Genomic DNA, 17,842 nt, shown 5'->3' with positions numbered 1-17,842 from the left:
AAATTGTTTACTCACAGAAACTGTTAGATAAATATTTATTGTTTTAGGCCACAAAGTTTTGGGGGATAAGTGGTTACTCAGCCATAGGTGACTAATACAACCATCCACTGTGATGTGTAGCTGAGGGTGAGGAGTTCTTACATATAAATATTAAGGAGAAAGGGATCCTTCATTTCCTTCAAAAAGTCTGACTTTATCTTGTGACCACAGACAGCAAAGAAGCCAGCAATTTGTAGAAAATAATCAAAAGTTCTAAATTTTGTGGAAAGAATTACAGGAAATTCTATGTTGTTTAATCTTTATAAGACTGTTCCACTTTTATGATATTGAAACTTGGAGTAATTTGCTTTACCCTTTCTGTGTTGGAATGATGAATGATATCTCCAAGGGAGTCAATACCTCATCATGAGCAAAAACCTCACATGGATGTCTTATCATTGTTCCTCAGATTTGTTTTTCACCAAAAATGTACTTAACAAATCAAAACCCAAACCTACCCTTCTTTTTCCATGGGAAAATATGTTTGCTGAATTTAATAGTAGGCTTTAGTCAAGGTTCAGGGAACCTCAGAGATTCAACACTTGCAGCAAAATTGATTCATAGTCCTGCAGCAGGTTTACTTCACAACACAATCAAGTATTATATGCACTTCATGTTACCATCACTTGCCTATCTTCTGGTAATGCCAAAGTCACATTTTTTTCCTGTGGACGTGATAATAGATCTGAATGTTTGAAGGAAGAAATATTTGGGCTTTCAGCAACTCTCACAGTTTTACTTTCCTATCAAGGATTAGCTGAAAATTTTGAAGGATGAATGTACATTGATTTTCTCTACCAATGCACCCATTGGTTCATTTTAGAACTTTATTTATATACTAGAGGCCCGGTGCACAATATTTGTGCACAGGAGGTTGTGGGGGGCCCCTCAGCCCGGCCTGTGCCCTCTCACAATCTGGGACCACTCACCCCTAACCGCTTACCTGCCTGCCTACTCAGTGCGTGTCATAGCGACTGGTCATTCCTGTCGTTCCGCCGTAATGGTCACTTAAGCTTTTATATATATAGATTTTATAGTCCTTATGAACTTAACAATATATATGTATTGCTAAGGTTCTAATATCCTCACTGGTTTTTAAACCATGTGTGCTATGTAGAGCAAAGAAGAAAGCACAGAAAGGCTTTAGAACCAGACAGATATGAGCTTCAATTTTGGTTCTACTGCTTACTAGCAGCATGACTCAGGTGTGGTACATTATGTCTTTAAACTTTGATTTTCCTCATAATTAATATTAACATAAGGATTTTAGTCTCATGGTGGTCTTGCAAGGGCTCAGTGAAAAAATGTATGCTAAAAATACTGTCACAGGGTAGGCAAACTTTCTTTTCCACCTTTATTCATCACTGTAAACCATTACTCATGCTTCCCACCCATACAGACTCCATAACATCTTATGGTGCCTACTGTAGTGTTTCTCGGTGAATATTTATTGAATTTATTATTATTTTATTAATAAAATCAATAACACTTTGAAATACTATAAACTCTGACAATATCAAAAATGTCTGTCACTGACTAACCAAATTATTGTCTGTATGTGTGTATGTGTTTGTATAATTATACTCCTGGATGCATTGTTACCAACATAAAACAAATCAGTCCAGAAAGAGAATCATAGAAATAGATAATTTCCACTTAGAAACTGCTCCTTGTCTTTCCTCTCCCAAGTCATCTGACTTATCTTTTAGAAACATATGTTATTAGAATATTCATGAGTTCTTTAGCACTGTTATCTGAATACTATTTTTATGTTAAGCAGAAATATAGTGGCTTTAGTGACCTTGTAGGTAAATCTGATTCATTGTCTATTTCTTAAAAGAATTTGCTATGCTTGTGCAGCTCATGCTTTTCTCCTTAAACCAGTGAGTCTCAAACTTGTACATGAGAATCCTGAAGGGTTTGTTATAAACGCAGATGCCTGGACCCTTTGTCCTACTATTTTGATTCAGTACGGGCTGGAGTGGGGCCCAAGCACCTGTATTTTAAGCAAAGAAAGAAGCCTACAAGGGATCCTAAGGCACATCAAAGTTTGAAACCCAAACACACAAAACTTTATTTTTAAGAGTTGAGATTATGATCTCTTGAAAAATTAAAATCCAATTTTAAAAACTTTACTTTGTAATGATAATGTGATTGACCCTACTATTGATCAAAATTTGGAGTTATTTTGGCATCCTTCCTTCCCTCCGTCCATACATCTAGTCAACAAGAGAATCTAGTACTTTCTTTCTCTAAGACATACCCTGAATCTGCCTCCTTTTGTCCCTCATCTTTGGCATCATCTTAATCCAGGTATGGAACACTGCAACAGGCAATAACTGGCTTCTCTGATCGGCTTTAGTTCATCATTTCAAGTAGCAGCAAAAGTAATCTTCTTAAAGTCTAAAACAAATCATGTCGCCCCCTAACTTAAAGCTCTTTCTTGGCTTCTCTCTGTACCTGGAATAAAGACCAACCTTCCTCCCATGACCTACAAGGCCCTGAATCATTTGTCCCTCTCCAACCCCATGGTGGACCACTTCCTCAAGCTCAGTGGGCTGCAGCCCTCCTCATTTCCACTTGCTCTAACGTGTCCAGCTTTCCCATCCCGGGGATTTACGTAAGTTGCCACAGTGCTCTTCCCCTCCAATCTTTGTGGTGCTGGGTCCTTCTTTGTTTAGGTCTTGGCTCAAGTGTCATCTCCCCAGAGTAGCCTCCCCTGACAACCCATTTCAAGGTAGATTTCCCTTTCCTTATCCTCTATCACAACCCTTATTCTGTATCACAACCCTTTATTGATCTCTTGTATAGCATCTATGACAAGTTATAATTATCTTCATATTATCTTTTTTCCATCTATACAGTATATGATAGATAAAAAATGATATAAAGTTTTTGATAGATTGAGAACAGTTTATTGATTTAGTCTGAGATATTTACATTTTTAGTAAAAAAACTTTCACTGAGTCACCTGGATAGCTTAGTAAGGGAGCTTACAAATAAGTAAAGCTTAATCAAGAGGCTTTAAAGCTCCTTAGAAAATGAAGAAAATCTACAGATTGTATTGGGGAAGGGGAGCAGAGAATGTTAGCTTTAATACTATATCCCAAAATTGAGGGCAGAAACCCTACAACAGGAGAGGGTAAATAATCTTACCATCTGGAGGGAGTTAGCTGAAAGTCATCTAGCACAAAACATCCCAACCTAGTAAAATATTCACAAAGATCTTTTACGGGATCCTCTCCTTAGATTATCATTATAGATCCTCAGCAGGCGCATTTTAATACAAGGGTATTAAATATGTTATTAAGACCTCCTAGGTCTGCCAGTGAAACAGACTGCCAACATGTGTCAATGGAGAACTGCCTACAAATAAAACTGGCAGCATTTGTCCCACATGCCAGTGGAATAACAGATGAGCTTTCTTAATGTTGCTTTTTAATTGGTTTCAGAAAGAGGTGGAGGGGGAGTGGGAGAGGGGATAGAAACATCAATGGTGAGAGAGAATCATCGGTTGGCTGCCTACTGCACGCCCCCTACTGAGGATTGAGCCAGAAGCCCAGGCATGTGCCCTGGACCATCTAACCATGACCTCCTTGTTTATAGGTTGATGCTCAACCACTGAGCCACACAGGCCAGGTGCAGATTAGCTTTCTTGAAAGGAGAATTTGCAAGAGGATAGAAAGTGTTAACACTCTGCCCTGTAGTAATAGTTTCTCTGATGTTCTTCCTGAGGCCCTCTAGGTAGATTTCAGAATCCAGTTGATGCTAAAGGGGGCTGGGGTAAGACAGGCAGTGACAAGTCCCTCAGAGCTCTTTCTTCCCCTTACCTCCTGGCAGAGCTCTGCTCCTAGAAATATTCCTCTTCATCATCAAAGAAGCCATTTTTCAGAGCATAAGAGCAGTCTGGGTTGGATACTGCCTTATATTCCTGAATTGACCTGTAGAGTCTGTGCAGATAGGTGACAGCAAAGACATTACCCAGCAGCTGGAGACCAACCATCATCTTGTGGAGGACAGTGCTGGTAAACAGTAGACTTTTTGTTTTTAATACATTAAAATATTTTTTGAAATAACTTTATATTTAGAGAAGAGTTGGGAAGATAACACAGAGAATTCCCATATACATACTCTTTACCTAGCTACCTGTAATGTTAACATTTTACATAACCATGTACATTTATCAAAACTAAAAAATCAAACTGAATATAATATTAACTAAACTATAGACTTTATTAGGATTTCCACAGAAGGCTATTGATGGCTATGATTTTGTAATAGGAATACATCTAAGCAAAATTTAAAAGGGAGTATCTGATAAGGTCAAAAATGAGTTCCAAGTGTCAATATTCAACAAGCAGTTCTGGAAGCCAGTCTATATAAAGAGAGTAGCCAAGCATCATTTAAGTTTTCTGACTGTTGTCAAGGTAGGTATCTCTTTTGTTTTCATTGCATTGGTCTTTTGTTTAGGCACTGTAGCTCTTTATCTAGTTAACTTCTATTTGATGTTTTCTTCTCCTGTCAACCCTGCTTTGTGGGAATTAGTGGCCCAGTGGAGTAACAAAGTGGTTTGTTAAGCATGACTTACAGCAGAGGGCCAATTTTACTTTATCCTAGGTTAAGTTGAAACATGTAAGTTTTGAAATGTAGTTACTATGTGGGAATTGTAACAAATAATTAGAAGTAAGTACTAGTAAAGTGATTTAACAGAGACAACATTTAATCCAGGCTCTTGAATTTTTTCCTACTGGAAATGATCTTATTCTTAAATGAAGTTAAGTTTCTACATCTAAATCAGGCATCGGTTACTCAGTTCTAAACTGAAAGCTCTGGCTGATATTTACTAGTAACTATTGGGACAGATAAGAAACCAGCATAAAAATTTGATTTGAGGTAACTTGTTTTTTAGAGATTACACTGCACAGGACAGCCATAGAGCAATGATTTGAGGCCCTCTACATTTTTGTTCATCTCTCTTTTTGGTTCTCTCACATGTTAATTCTCTTCTGAATACAATTAACTTTCGGTGCTGGAGCTGTGATTTTAATCAAAAGAATTTCTCAGGAAACACTCTAACAAATTTTAAAAGTGGTTTATTACTATTTGGAAATTATCCCTGTCATGGTAGGACTTATCTTGAAATTGGTACTACCTGGTTTTCTTCTTGGCATTAAGACTTGCCTGAAAGAAATTAGAGTCTTCACCCATCAGCAATTATAACTTTACTAGTAGCCCTACGCACAAATCCGTGCACCAGTAGCTCGCCAGTGGCTCGCTGCCACCCTTCTGTAGCTCCCCCTACCCCTCCTCTCCCCCGACACCCCTCATAGCTTGCTGCCCTGCCCCCCTGTAGCTCTCTGATGCCTGCTTATAGCCAGTAGCTTGATGCCACCCTCCTGTTGCTCCCTCCGCCCCCCCCATCCCCTCTTTCATAGCTTGCTGCCCTGCCCCCTCCTATAGCTCTCCGCTGCCTGTTGGTAGCTCACTGCCCCAGCCTCCTGCTGATCTGTGATCCAGTCATTATGTGGTCCGTCATTAAGCTTCATGGTGTAACGACCATTTGCATATTACATCTTTATTATATAAGATACTTTGCTATATAAATAAACCTAGAGTCTCATCCCAACTTAGTTACTTACTGGCCCTGTGTCAGTAAGTCATTGTAGCTCAAAAGCTTTTCCATGCCCAGCTGGCGTGGCTCAGTGGTGGATCATCCACCTATGAACCAGGAGGTCGTGGTTCAATTCCTGGTCAGGGCACATGCCCGGGTGGTGGGCTTGATCCCCAGAGTGGGGCGTGCAGGAGGCAGCCAATCAATGATTCTCTCTCATCATTGATGTTTCTATCTCTCTCTCCCTCTCCCTTCCTCTCTGAAATCAATAAAAAATATATAATTTGTTTAGAAAAAGCTTTTCCACTTTTGTTCTCATTTCATCTTTAGGCAGAACTTCATGACTCAAACAACTGAAACTTTGCATGTGTCGTTGCACAAGGACACAGGGTCAGTAAGCGACTAAGTTGGGATGAGACTCGAGGTTTATTTATGTTTCCTAACCAAGCAAGTTTTTCATCTTTACTCTAAAGAAGCCTAAGATACTGCAGTACTACCCTTCATGCTCCAGGATCTTTTTGTGTGCTTGCTTATCTCTAACAGTAGAAATGACCTCAGATTTCAATAATGTTCAAATGTCAGTGACTCTCAAATGTAATTTGTCTGTGGTTCTGAGATCAGCTGGCCAAAACTAATCTAATAACATGGGGCTCTCTTTATTTAATTAAATCATAAGAGAGAGAGAGTAATAAAGGACTTTCTCAAATTGTCAGCAGGGGTTGTCACTTTTTATTACTTTAGCTGTTTCTAGTGAATTATATTTCTGCTGTAGAATAACTAGAAAGTCTAGTTCTGTTCTAGTATGACTGACCTTGCCTTTTATGGGCTTTTGGCTTAATAACTCTCCCCTAGTCTAGCTTCTGTTCATTTATGAGTTTGCCTTTCTAATATGGTTAGGACTCAAGAGAAAGCTTTTTATATTGGGTTTCCTCATTTGCAAAGCACTAATGATGGCAGTTTTTCCTGCTCTTAGTACTTTTAGGACTCTTATGACCTAATCAGAGTTAGACAAAGTCTTTTATGAAAACACTTGGAAGACAAATCATGGGCAATGGATAGGCCTTCTTAGATGTACAGTAAAAATTAGCCTAGAATGAGAAAGCATTCTTGCCATTTGTCAAATCAGGATAACAGGTACAGAGAAAGCCAGATGCAAATTATCAGGAAACAATATTTCTTTTGTTTTCATTGCATTGGTCTTTTGTTTAGGCACTGTAGCTCTTTATCTAGTTAACTTCTACTTGATGTTTTCTTCTCCTGTCAACCCTGCTTTGTGGGAATTAGTGGCCCAGTGAAGTAACAAAGTGGTTTGTTAAGCATGAATTGGAGCAGAGGGCCAATTTTCAGTTTCTAGAACAGCGGTTCTCAACCTGTGGGTCACGACCCCTTTGGGGGTCGAATGACCCTTTCACAGGGGTCGCCTAAGACCATCAGAAAGCACATATATAATTACATATTGTTTTTGTGATGAATCACTATGCTTTAATTATGTTCAATGTGTAACCATGAAAATACATCCTGCATATCAGATATTTACATGACAATTCATAACAGTAACAAAATTACAGTTATGAGGTAGCAACGAAAATAATTTTATGGTCGGGGGTCACCACCACATGAGGAACTGTATTAAAGGGTCGCGGCATTAGGAAGGTTGAGAACCAGTGCACTAGACTGAATGTTTCGGAGGAAAAGATTGCTTCACCCAGCTGTGGATCCAGCAAGCCTAGAAACTAGAAGTTTTCAATGAATTTAAGGGAGCAGGTTTACCTTTATCTTCCGCTCTCCTGCCCTTGGCTTTGGAAGTGCCCTTTCTTGAATGATTGTATCTTGAGGACCTTGTTCCTGGTGTCTCTTCCTTGGCCCCAGGCATGCGTTACTATAAGTGACAAAACACTAAGCTTAGCCCTCTGTTTCTATTTCATTCTTCAGTTTATTTTATTGAGATGAGAGCCTAGCAATCAGAGCTAACATATACCTCACAGGACTGTCATGCACAGCATCATGACTACAGTCAATAATATTGCATTGCATATTTGACAGTTGCTAAGAGAGTAATTCTTAAAAGTTCTCACCACAAGAGAATTTTTGTAAGTTTGTATGTGACAGATGGTAACTAGATTTATTGTGGTAATCATTTTGCAGTGTGTACACATATTGAATCATTATGTTGTACACCTAATATATTATTTGTCAATCATACCTCAATAAAAAAGATTTTTGAAAAATTTTTTTAGTTTTTATTGTTGACACTACTACAGATATCTGTGTTCCCCCTCTTTGCCCACCCAGCCCACACCCCTCCCCTTCCTCTGGCCATCACCACACTGTTGTCTGCATCTATTGGTTATGCGTGTATGTTCTTTGGCTAATCCCTTCACCTGCTTTCATCTGTACTCCCTCCACTCTGACAGCTGTCAGCCTGATCCATCTGTCCATGTTGCTGTTTCTATTTCGCTCATCAGTTTATTTTGTTCCTTAGATTCTACATATCAGTGAGATCAGGTGATATTTGTCTTTCTCTGACTGGTTTATTTCACTTAATAATAATAATAATAATCTCCAGATACATGCATGCTGTCACAAAATGTTAGATTTCCTTCTTTTTAATATTTTAAAATTGATTTTAGAGAGAGAAAGGGAGAGGGGTAGAGGGATAGAAACATTGATGAGAGAGAAACATCTATTGGCTGCCTGCTGCACGCCCCACCTTTGGGGATCAAGCTTGCAACCCAGCATGTGCCCTGGCCTGGAACCAAATGGGTGACTTTCTGGCTCATGGGTCAATGCTCAGCCACTGAGTCACTGGGAAGATTTCTTTCTTTCTTTCTTTCTTCCTTTCTTTCTTCCTTCCTTCCTTCCTTCCTTCCTTCCTTCCTTCCTTCCTTCCTTCCTTCCTTCCTTCCTTCCTTCCTTCCTTCCTTCCTTTCTTTCTTTCTTTCTTTCTTTCTTTCTTTCTTTCTTTCTTTCTTTCTTCTTTCGGCTATATACTAGCAGTATTGCAGAAAAAAACCCTTTTTAAATGCTAAGCGCATGGTACTTAGCACACTGAATGCTCTCATAAAAATGTTGACTGTTCTTATCAGGGGGGAGAATCAATATAAAAGGTGGAGTCATGGTCAGAAAAGGTCCTTATGTTTAAGGCTTTACTAGGCGGAGAGAGAGAGAAAAAAAACACTAAATAAATGTTTCTTGTATAAAAATTTAAACAAGCTAACTTATGCCTTCTTTGGGCAGCTGGCAGACGGACTTTCCCACTAGATGGTCCTTTGCTGCCATCTTCTGGTATCCTGTCACCACAAGCAGGACTCCTCAGAAAACTGAATACAGAGGCACCGCCACTGCTGAAGTTGGGTCCAGAAGTAGAAAAGTAGACCTTGTTCAAGAACAAGCTGACCCTGCTGACCCTGCTTCATCATAAAGCAGGAAAAGCAAGAATTCTTTTTTCTTAATATATATTTTTAAATTTATTTCAGAGAGGAAGGGAGAGGGAGAGAGAGACAATTATTGATTGACTGCCTCTTGCATGCCCCTCACTGGGGATGGAGCCCGCAACTCAGGCATGTGCCCTGACCTGGAATTGAACCCTGACCTCCAGGTTCATAGGTGGAGGCTCAACCACTGAGCCACACAAGCCGGGTAGAAAAGCAAGTATTCTAAGATGCAGTAAAATAAAATTGCTCTAGTCTTTAATTACAAACCCTAAATCTTGATTTATCCTGTTGTATATAGTATATTTTACACTATAGATGTAATGAAAGACTAAAGCGCTAGCTACAGCCATCTTTTCTCCTCTCTCCTGATTACTGTTCTATGACTGCAAGCACAGATATACCACACTTCTCTGCCACACTCAAGTGGTTGCCAAAAGAGCAAGATCTGGCTTATGCTTATTTTTCAATTTTTTATTGTGGTAAAATATACATAACACAAAATCCACCTTCGTAACCATTTTTCAACTGTATAATTCAGTGGCATTTCGTACATTCACATTGTTGTGCAACCATTACTCCATCTACAGAATTTTTTTCATCTCCCCAAACAGAAATTCTGTACCCACTGAACACTAACTCCTCATTCCCTCCTCCCACCAGCCCCTGGCAAGCACCATTCTACCTTCTGTCTCTATGAGTCTGACTACTCTAGGCACCTCATATAAATAGGATCATACAGTTTGTTCTTTTTTGACAAGCTTGCTTATTTCACTTCACATAACGTCTCTGTTGGGAAGTGGGGGAGAATTCCCCTCTCTACCCTCTAATTCAGTGGTTCTCAACCTTCCTAATGCTGCGACCCTTTAATACAGTTCCCCATGTTGTGGTGACCCCCACCATAAAATTGTTTTCGTTGCTACTTCATAACTGTAATGTTGCTACCGTTATGAATCGTCATGTAAATATCTGATATGCAGGATGTATTTTCATTGTTACAAATTGAACATAATGAAAGCATAGTGATTAATCACAAAACAATATGTAATTATATATGTGTTTTCCGATGGTCTTAGGCGACCCCTGTGAAAGGGGGTCGTGACCCACAGGTTGGTGACCCCCAGGTTGAGAACTGCTGCTCTAATGCTTATAGCCAGATTAGTTATAAAGTAATAAAATTGATACAAGACCAGATTAACAGGATAAAAAATTTAATATGTGTGCATGGGGGAATCACAATATGATTCTCAGATCATAAAATGGGGCTCAAAGAAGTGATGGGACTAGGCACCTTCTACTACTGTTAAATCAAGAAACAAATGTGTGAGACATGGACAAGACAAAAAAAGTTAGTGCTTATTGGAAAGGAATCTAAGCAGGTTTGGGTATTCGTTAGTGAGGAATCTAAACAAAATGTGTGCTTGGGGTGTAAATTAGTAAAGACGTGACAAAATTTGTTTACGGATGGTTTTTTGACTCTGGATTTTATAACTCTCAGATAAGGTTGATCTCAGTCCTTCAGAAGCAGGGAGGGCACCTATCATGAAGATTTATTCCAGCTTCTAGGGACACAGAAGAGAGAAACTCTTCATGCTATGGCTACTTCTCAGGTGATTTTAGTGCAAAATAATCAATATTCCATTGTAGAGTATTTGGGGCAGCCTTCCCTGAGCCCTGATATCATACAAGGTTCATCCATGTCACAGCATGTGTCAGAATCTTATTCCTTTTAGTGGCTGAATAATATTCTATTGTATGCAGAAAATAGAGAGGAATGTGGTCAATTATTATTATTTTGTTTATTTGTTTATTATTTTTAATGTATATTTTTATTGTTGATAGTATTACAGATATCTCCCATGTACCCCCCTTTACTTGATTACTTTTATGTATATAAAAATCCCAGCCCTAGCCGGTTTGGCTCAGTGGATAGAGTGTCGGCCTGCAGACTGAAAGGTTCCAGGTTCGATTCTGGTCAAGGGCATTTGCCTTGGTTGCGGGCACATCCCCAGTAGGAGGTGTGCAAGATGCAGCTGGTCGATGTTTCTCTCTCATTGATGTTTCTAACTCTCTATCCCTCTCCCTTCCTCTCTGTAAAAAAAATCAATAAAATATATATATTAAAAAAAGAAAGAAACGATGCTTTCGCCCTAGCCAGTTTTGCTCAGTGGATAGAGCGGACGGAAGGGTCCTGGGTTCGATTAGGATCAAGGGCACGCATGTACCTGAGTTGCAGCAGCTCCTCCTGGTCGGGGCGCGTGCAGGAGGCAACCAATTGATGTGTTTTTCTCACATCGATATTTCTCTCTGTCTTTCCCTCTCTCTTCCACTCTCTCTAAAAATCAATGGGAAAATATCCCCGGATGAGGATTAAAAAGATAAATAAAAATAAAATAAAGGAAAAATTTTAAAAAAAATCCCAAAGAAAATAGGCAATACTAAGAAGTGAAACACTGCAGGTATAGTTCAACTCCCTTTATCCTCCTTCTCAATACCATTCTCTTTCCTCCTTTCCACAGGCAACACTGTGCTGAGGTTGGTGGGTTTTCTTCCACTGTATCTTTTCATAGTTTATTATATACTTAGTTTTCCAGAAACAAAATATGGTATCGTGCTTTTATGTTCACATAAATAGTTTACTGAGGGCATCACTCTGAAGTTTGCTTACTAGTATTTCACTCGATTGGCTTCAGGATTCATTCATGTTACTACATGTAGCTCTTGTCCATTTAGTTTTAATGCTTTATGCTATTTAAGCATATGCATATGACAAATTACCACCCTCTTATTGCTGAACATTTAGGATGCTTCCAGTTTTTGTTGCTGATACAAATAATGCTACCATGCCCTAGCCAGTTTGGCTCAGTGGATATAGTGTTGGACTGCGAACCAAAGGGTCCCGGGTTTGATTCCGGTCAAGGGCACGTACCTCAGTTGCAGGCTCCTCCCTGGCCCAGACCCTGGTCCTGGTGCAACCAATCGATGTGTTTCTCTCACATCGATATTTCTCTCTGTTTTTCCCTCTCTCTAAAAAACAAAAATCAATGGGAAAATATCCTGGGTGAGGATTTAAAAAAAATAATCAGAAATAAAAACAACAACAAATAATGCTGCCATGAACAGCCTTGGAACATGTTTTCTTGAGCATAGACATTTCCTTAGGTCTCTAGCATATATACCCTGGTTCAGAATTGCTGAGCTGTAGACCATACACTTCATCACTTTTACTAGATATTATTAAAATGCTCTTGGTATAGAAAAATATCACTTCAAATTGCAACAGTATTTGCGATTTCCCATTTTTCCATACTCTTGCCACCAATTGGTATCAGGCTTTTCAATATTTGGCAATCTGTTGGGAAGTAAATGTGACCTCATTATTTTCATTTTCATGATGCTTAGTCATTTGGGTTTCTTTGCTATTATACAAATCCTAGGACTGGTTTATATTTTAGAATTGACAGGGTTCTAAAGCGTAGCAGACCTCTGAAAGCTTGTCTGTGATGGGTGTTGACCTGTTCACTCTCCGCAGTATTGAATAAGAGCACCACAATTCTGTTTAATAGCTTGCTGCCAACAGATGGCAGCACTGCACCGCGGTCTTTAAGTTCTGCTTTTCCTGAAACATTTTCTGTAAGATTCAAGATGGTGGGTCTTAATCACAAGGTAACTGGCTTTCTGGACATTTATGTAAACAGCGTGTAAGAATCAAATATACTTAAGCAAAGGCTATTATCTTTGGAACAAAATTTGAGAGCAACTTAAGCTCTAAGTATCTAAGTAAATATTAGATTTGTTTTCTCCTGTGCCAGCCTTAAACGTAGATGATAAAACATCAAAAGCAAACATCCTTTGAGTGATTATGTACCAGGAACTGTGCCAAGCACTTTTCACATGTTTCCATGTAATTCTTACTACAGTTGTGTCGGGGGTCAAGTAAATTGCTCACTAGAACACACATAGTGAAATGTCCCAGCCATGTCTTTCAACAGGAGCAGGCTGGATCTTAACATATGCAATTCTGAAATCAACTCATGCCCTAAGGCAGTGGTTCTCAACCTTCCTCATGCCGAGACCCTTTCATACAGTTCCTCATGTTGTGGTGACCCCCAACCATCAAAGTATTTTCGTTGCTACTTCACAATTGTAATTTTGCTACTGTTATGAATCGTCATGTAATATCTGATATGCAGGATGTATTTTCATTGTTACAAATTGAACATAATGAAAGCATAGTGATTCATCACAAAAACAATATGGAATTACATATGTGTTTTCTGATGGTCTTAGGCAACCTCTGTGAAAGGGTTGTTCGACCCCGAAAGGGGTCGCGACCCACAGGTTGAGAACCGCTGCCCTAAGGAATCTGTGCTTAGGGTAAAAATAAACCGGAGCTAGCAAGGGGGAATCCTTTCTAAAGCTGTTATCTCGTGGTATTGACACATCTGCTTATTTCGGAGATCAGCTGTATCTTCTAGTAGCAAGCCTTTAAAAAAAAGATCTTCCTCCTTTCAAAATCAGTTTCTGAAAAGAAATAAACCATGGTTGTCACTCTGCCTCTTTGCAAACTTGCTATGAATTTTGCAGCATCCAGGAAGAAAACACCTGGTTGCTAATGCTGCATGTAGTTTCCAGCAACTCTGTTCCCCTTTTACTCCCCAAAGACTCCAAGTCCTCATTTCTCTTCTTTTACTGGATCTGGATGTTCAGCTTATAATCATCGTTGCTAATTTTCACTAGTGAATAGGCTTCCTTTAGAAGCGTTGTGCTGCTGTGTAGGGGTGGGGGGAGTAATATTCCCTCTATCCTTCTGAGTGCTTGGCTGAGACCTCCGTAATAAAAGGCAGATGTACAAGAAAATAGCAAACAGAAATGTATTGACCTGTAAACCTCATGTATACATGGGAGATACCCAGGAAAAATTACTAACTCCCTGAGGTGGCTTAGAATTTAGGCTTAAATCCATCTTTAAAGACGAAAGCAGGGGTGGGCAAACTTTTTGACTCGAGGGCCACAATGGGTTCTTAAACTGGACCGGAGGGCCAGAACAAAAGCATGGATGGAGTGTTTGTGTGAACTAATATAAATTCAAAGTAAACATCATTACATAAAAGGGTACGGTCTTTTTTTTTTAGTTTTATTCATTTCAAACAGCTGGATCCGGCCCATGAGCCGTAGTTTGCCCACGGCTGGCCTAAAGGAATGAAAGGCATGGAGGGGAGGCCAGTGCTGGGGAGGTGACCCAGAAAAGCACAGTAAATAAGGGTAAGTTTAAGTCCATGTGGACTTAAGACTCTTGTGATTTAGCATCATCCTTCTCCTCCTGGTACAGACAGGGAGACACCGTCACAAATGGAAATTTCCTTTATAAATGTAAATGCCCCTTAAGGAAGAGTAACTTCTCTATTTTCAGTTTTTCTTGTGTCTGCTGCTGCTTAAAATAATCAGCTCAAATTAATCCTTATGCTAGAGGCATATTTTGAGGTGGCCTATTCTGCTCCCCTTCAGCTGTTTTGACAGACTGGTCATACTACTTCTCGCAGTGAAACTGAAATTTACCACAAAAGAGACTTCTTGGGCATCACTGTAAATGGTCTTGGCTCTACATCTGGTTCCAGTTACTGTTGTGGTGGCCAGTTCTGACCAGGCTTTGGCTACTTTTCCCAGAGGCCACCAGACAACTCCTGGCCCTGAGCACACACTGAGTCCTTGCTTTCTGCTCTGGGGCTTTTCTGGCTCTGATTCTTATCTGACAAGAGACTTAATACCAGTAGAATGTCTCTTGATCAAAGGATAAGAACTAATGGGCAAATGGTTTTCTTCCTTAGACAGATAATTCTTAGACACGTTTTGTAAGGTTCCTCAGAAGATCCTGAAGATTAGTCTTCAGTCACCCGCTGAGCCACTACTATGTCATCAGTAGTAGTGGCCAACTTGATAATGTATCCTAATATTTTTTTAAAATATATTTTATTGATTTTTTACAGAGAGGAAGAGAGAGGGATAGAGAGTTAGAAACATCGACGAGAGAGAAACATTGATCAGCTGCCTCCTGCACACCCTCTACTGGGGATGTGCCCGCAACCAAGGTACATGCCCTTGGCCGGAATCGAACCTGGGACCTTTCAGTCCACAGGCTGACGCTCTATCCACTGAGCCAAACCAGTTAGGGCTGTATCCTAATATTGAATTGCCCTCCTTCCAACCCTTCACCTCTGCTCCTTCACTCCTATTCCTGCACAGTATTTCCAAATAAACTGCTGCTAGAAGCCATGACCAAATACCACTAGGCATATATCTTCAATAATAATTTTAAAAGACAGGTTTGTTAATCTTGCAGAGACAAGGGAGAAAGCACTCCAGGCACATCTTGGTAAGAGGGACTAGGGAAAGACTTCTTAAAGGATGTGGGGTTATGTTGGATGATGCTAGGAAGGGTTTAACAAAGTGGGGACCAGTTCTGATTTGGATGTCATGAAGAAGCAGGGTGCAATTCAGTTGTTGGTTACTTGTTGGGGAGCACAGGAGACTTGGTTGGAAAGTTTGTAAGGAGGACATTCTGAGAGAAGGGAAGTGTGTGGAAGGCCATCTGCCCTGTTTATCAGAACTCCGCCTTAGGGGAGTGCAGAAGGCGGTGCCCCTAATTATTCCTTGATCTTTCCAAACAAGTCTGTGTATGAGCAGACCCCTGGGTGTTTACTGGAATCCTCATGCTTAATCTTTAGGTGTCCTTGCTTAAAAGACACAAAAACACATGTGTCCTCCCAAGATTACTTACCCTGCTGATTATATCTAAAAGATAAACTTTATTTCAAACTGCTGTTACAATAAAAGCCGAACGAAGCAGGCAATTGAGGCTGTCTGGTTACTTTAGCCAGGCAGTCCCTTAGCCCTCTCTTTCACAGCAAACATTTGTCAGAGTAATCAGTCATGCATTGCTTGGGATCTTCTGGTCAGCCCTGGCAGTTACTTTTCATAATTTTTATTCAGAGAAAGGGTGACGAAAGTGGGGCTAGAGTTGTCATTAAAAAGAAGCATCAGTCATTCATGTTAGTCAGAAAAGGGATGTTAACTCATGATGTGTGCATGTGTGTGTATGTAAGTGCATTGTAGAGTGGCCTTGTCCCTATCACACTCCAAATATGTGACTACAGAGTACTTGTGTGTACATTGTTTGAATTTTGCAATCATTGCTTATATTTAGTTAGGAACATTATGGTCTAACCATTAGCAGGTGGTTTTTCACTTTCTCATTACCTACTTACAAACCTTAGCCCAGGTCCCTCAAAATCAGAGCCCAAGAAAATGTAAAACAGGCATTAAGATGGGACTAGTTCCCTTTCTAATCAAGCAATCCTACTTTTCTCGTAGGCCTGGTCTGCCTTTGCACAGATTATTTCTTCTGAGAATGTCGTTTTCTTGTGCCTAGTGAAAGACTGCCTACTCTTCAGTATTTAGTCTAGACATTCTTTGATCCATGTTGCCCTGCTGGATTCCACCAGCCACAACAATGATAAAGAGATTCCATTCTATGCCCAGAAAATGCCATGTCTACCTCTCTGATAGCACTTTTCACATGGTTTTGTAATTTGGGATTCTGTAACAAGGCATGAAAAACAAGGCTGTTTGAGATCAGAGTATATGTCTAGATCATTTGTATGTCAAAATTAAATTGGAAAATCATGTAAACAAATATTCATCAAAATAGGCATTTAATATTTACGAAGTACTAGATATGAATGGTTGTAGGAACCTGACTACAAACTGGACTGTTTGGTTGGGAATCCTGTAAATAAAGATAACATCAAATTTAAATTTAGTAGCTTCGTAGTCAAGAACATCTACCACTTGCCCACAAATTATAATTCTTGGGAAAATTCTTCTATACTTTTCTTATAAGATTATTCTGTGTCACTTCAGCTGGTCAGCCTACTGTCCCTTCAGCATATTTGTCACCTTCTCATGTCAGTACTGTGCTTACAATAGTCCCTTCACTGAGAAAGAAGGCATTTCCCTATCTCTCTTCCTCTTACCTTCTCTAGACAAAACAGATTAGTGCCATGCAGATAACAGATATGAAAGAATGTGGTCTAAATGCTAAGCAGAAAGAGTCATCTGATCCCAGCTCTCAAATGCGGGGACACTCAGCCCTCACTTTTCACTTCCCATTGTCCAGGCACTGTACTTCATGAAATATGGGACATTGTGATCTGTGCATGTGTAGTGATAATCTCTCTGTGAGCTTCATGCCTCTGCTCAGTGGAGCTATGAGTCACCAAGTTTCTTATTCAGTGAGGGACATAGAAGTCTCTTGAGAAATAACCCCGCAGAAGAAACTGGATTGTCTTAAGTATCCTTTTAAAGAACTGCACCCCTGACTTGAATGGTTGGAATGATTCTGAATATCAACCTGGCTTGCTACTCAGCCAGTCCTCCAGCCCCAACTAATCAACACCTGAGTCCTGAGGTGGTGAGGCTGCAGATAAAAATGGGCAAAATAGTCACATTGAAATTCTTGGGACTTAAAACAATGCAGCTTTAATTACAAATTAATGTTTAATGCAAAGGTGAGGGGAGAGGAATTGTCTTCTGAGAAAAATATAGCCATGTACGGTGGAACAGAGGCGCTATATAACCTAATGAGTTACCCCATTAAGTTCTTTCAAGGGATGGCAATACCAGGGCCTTCACCAATGATGGCAGGTTTTTATAATCTGAAGGACATGAAAAGGCAGACATCTCAGCTACTGGGAAGCACAGC

The sequence above is a fragment of the Myotis daubentonii genome, chromosome X, assembly GCF_963259705.1.
Source record: "Myotis daubentonii chromosome X, mMyoDau2.1, whole genome shotgun sequence".
NCBI classification, from domain to species: domain Eukaryota; kingdom Metazoa; phylum Chordata; class Mammalia; order Chiroptera; family Vespertilionidae; genus Myotis; species Myotis daubentonii.
This window is presented reverse-complemented; position numbering follows the sequence as displayed.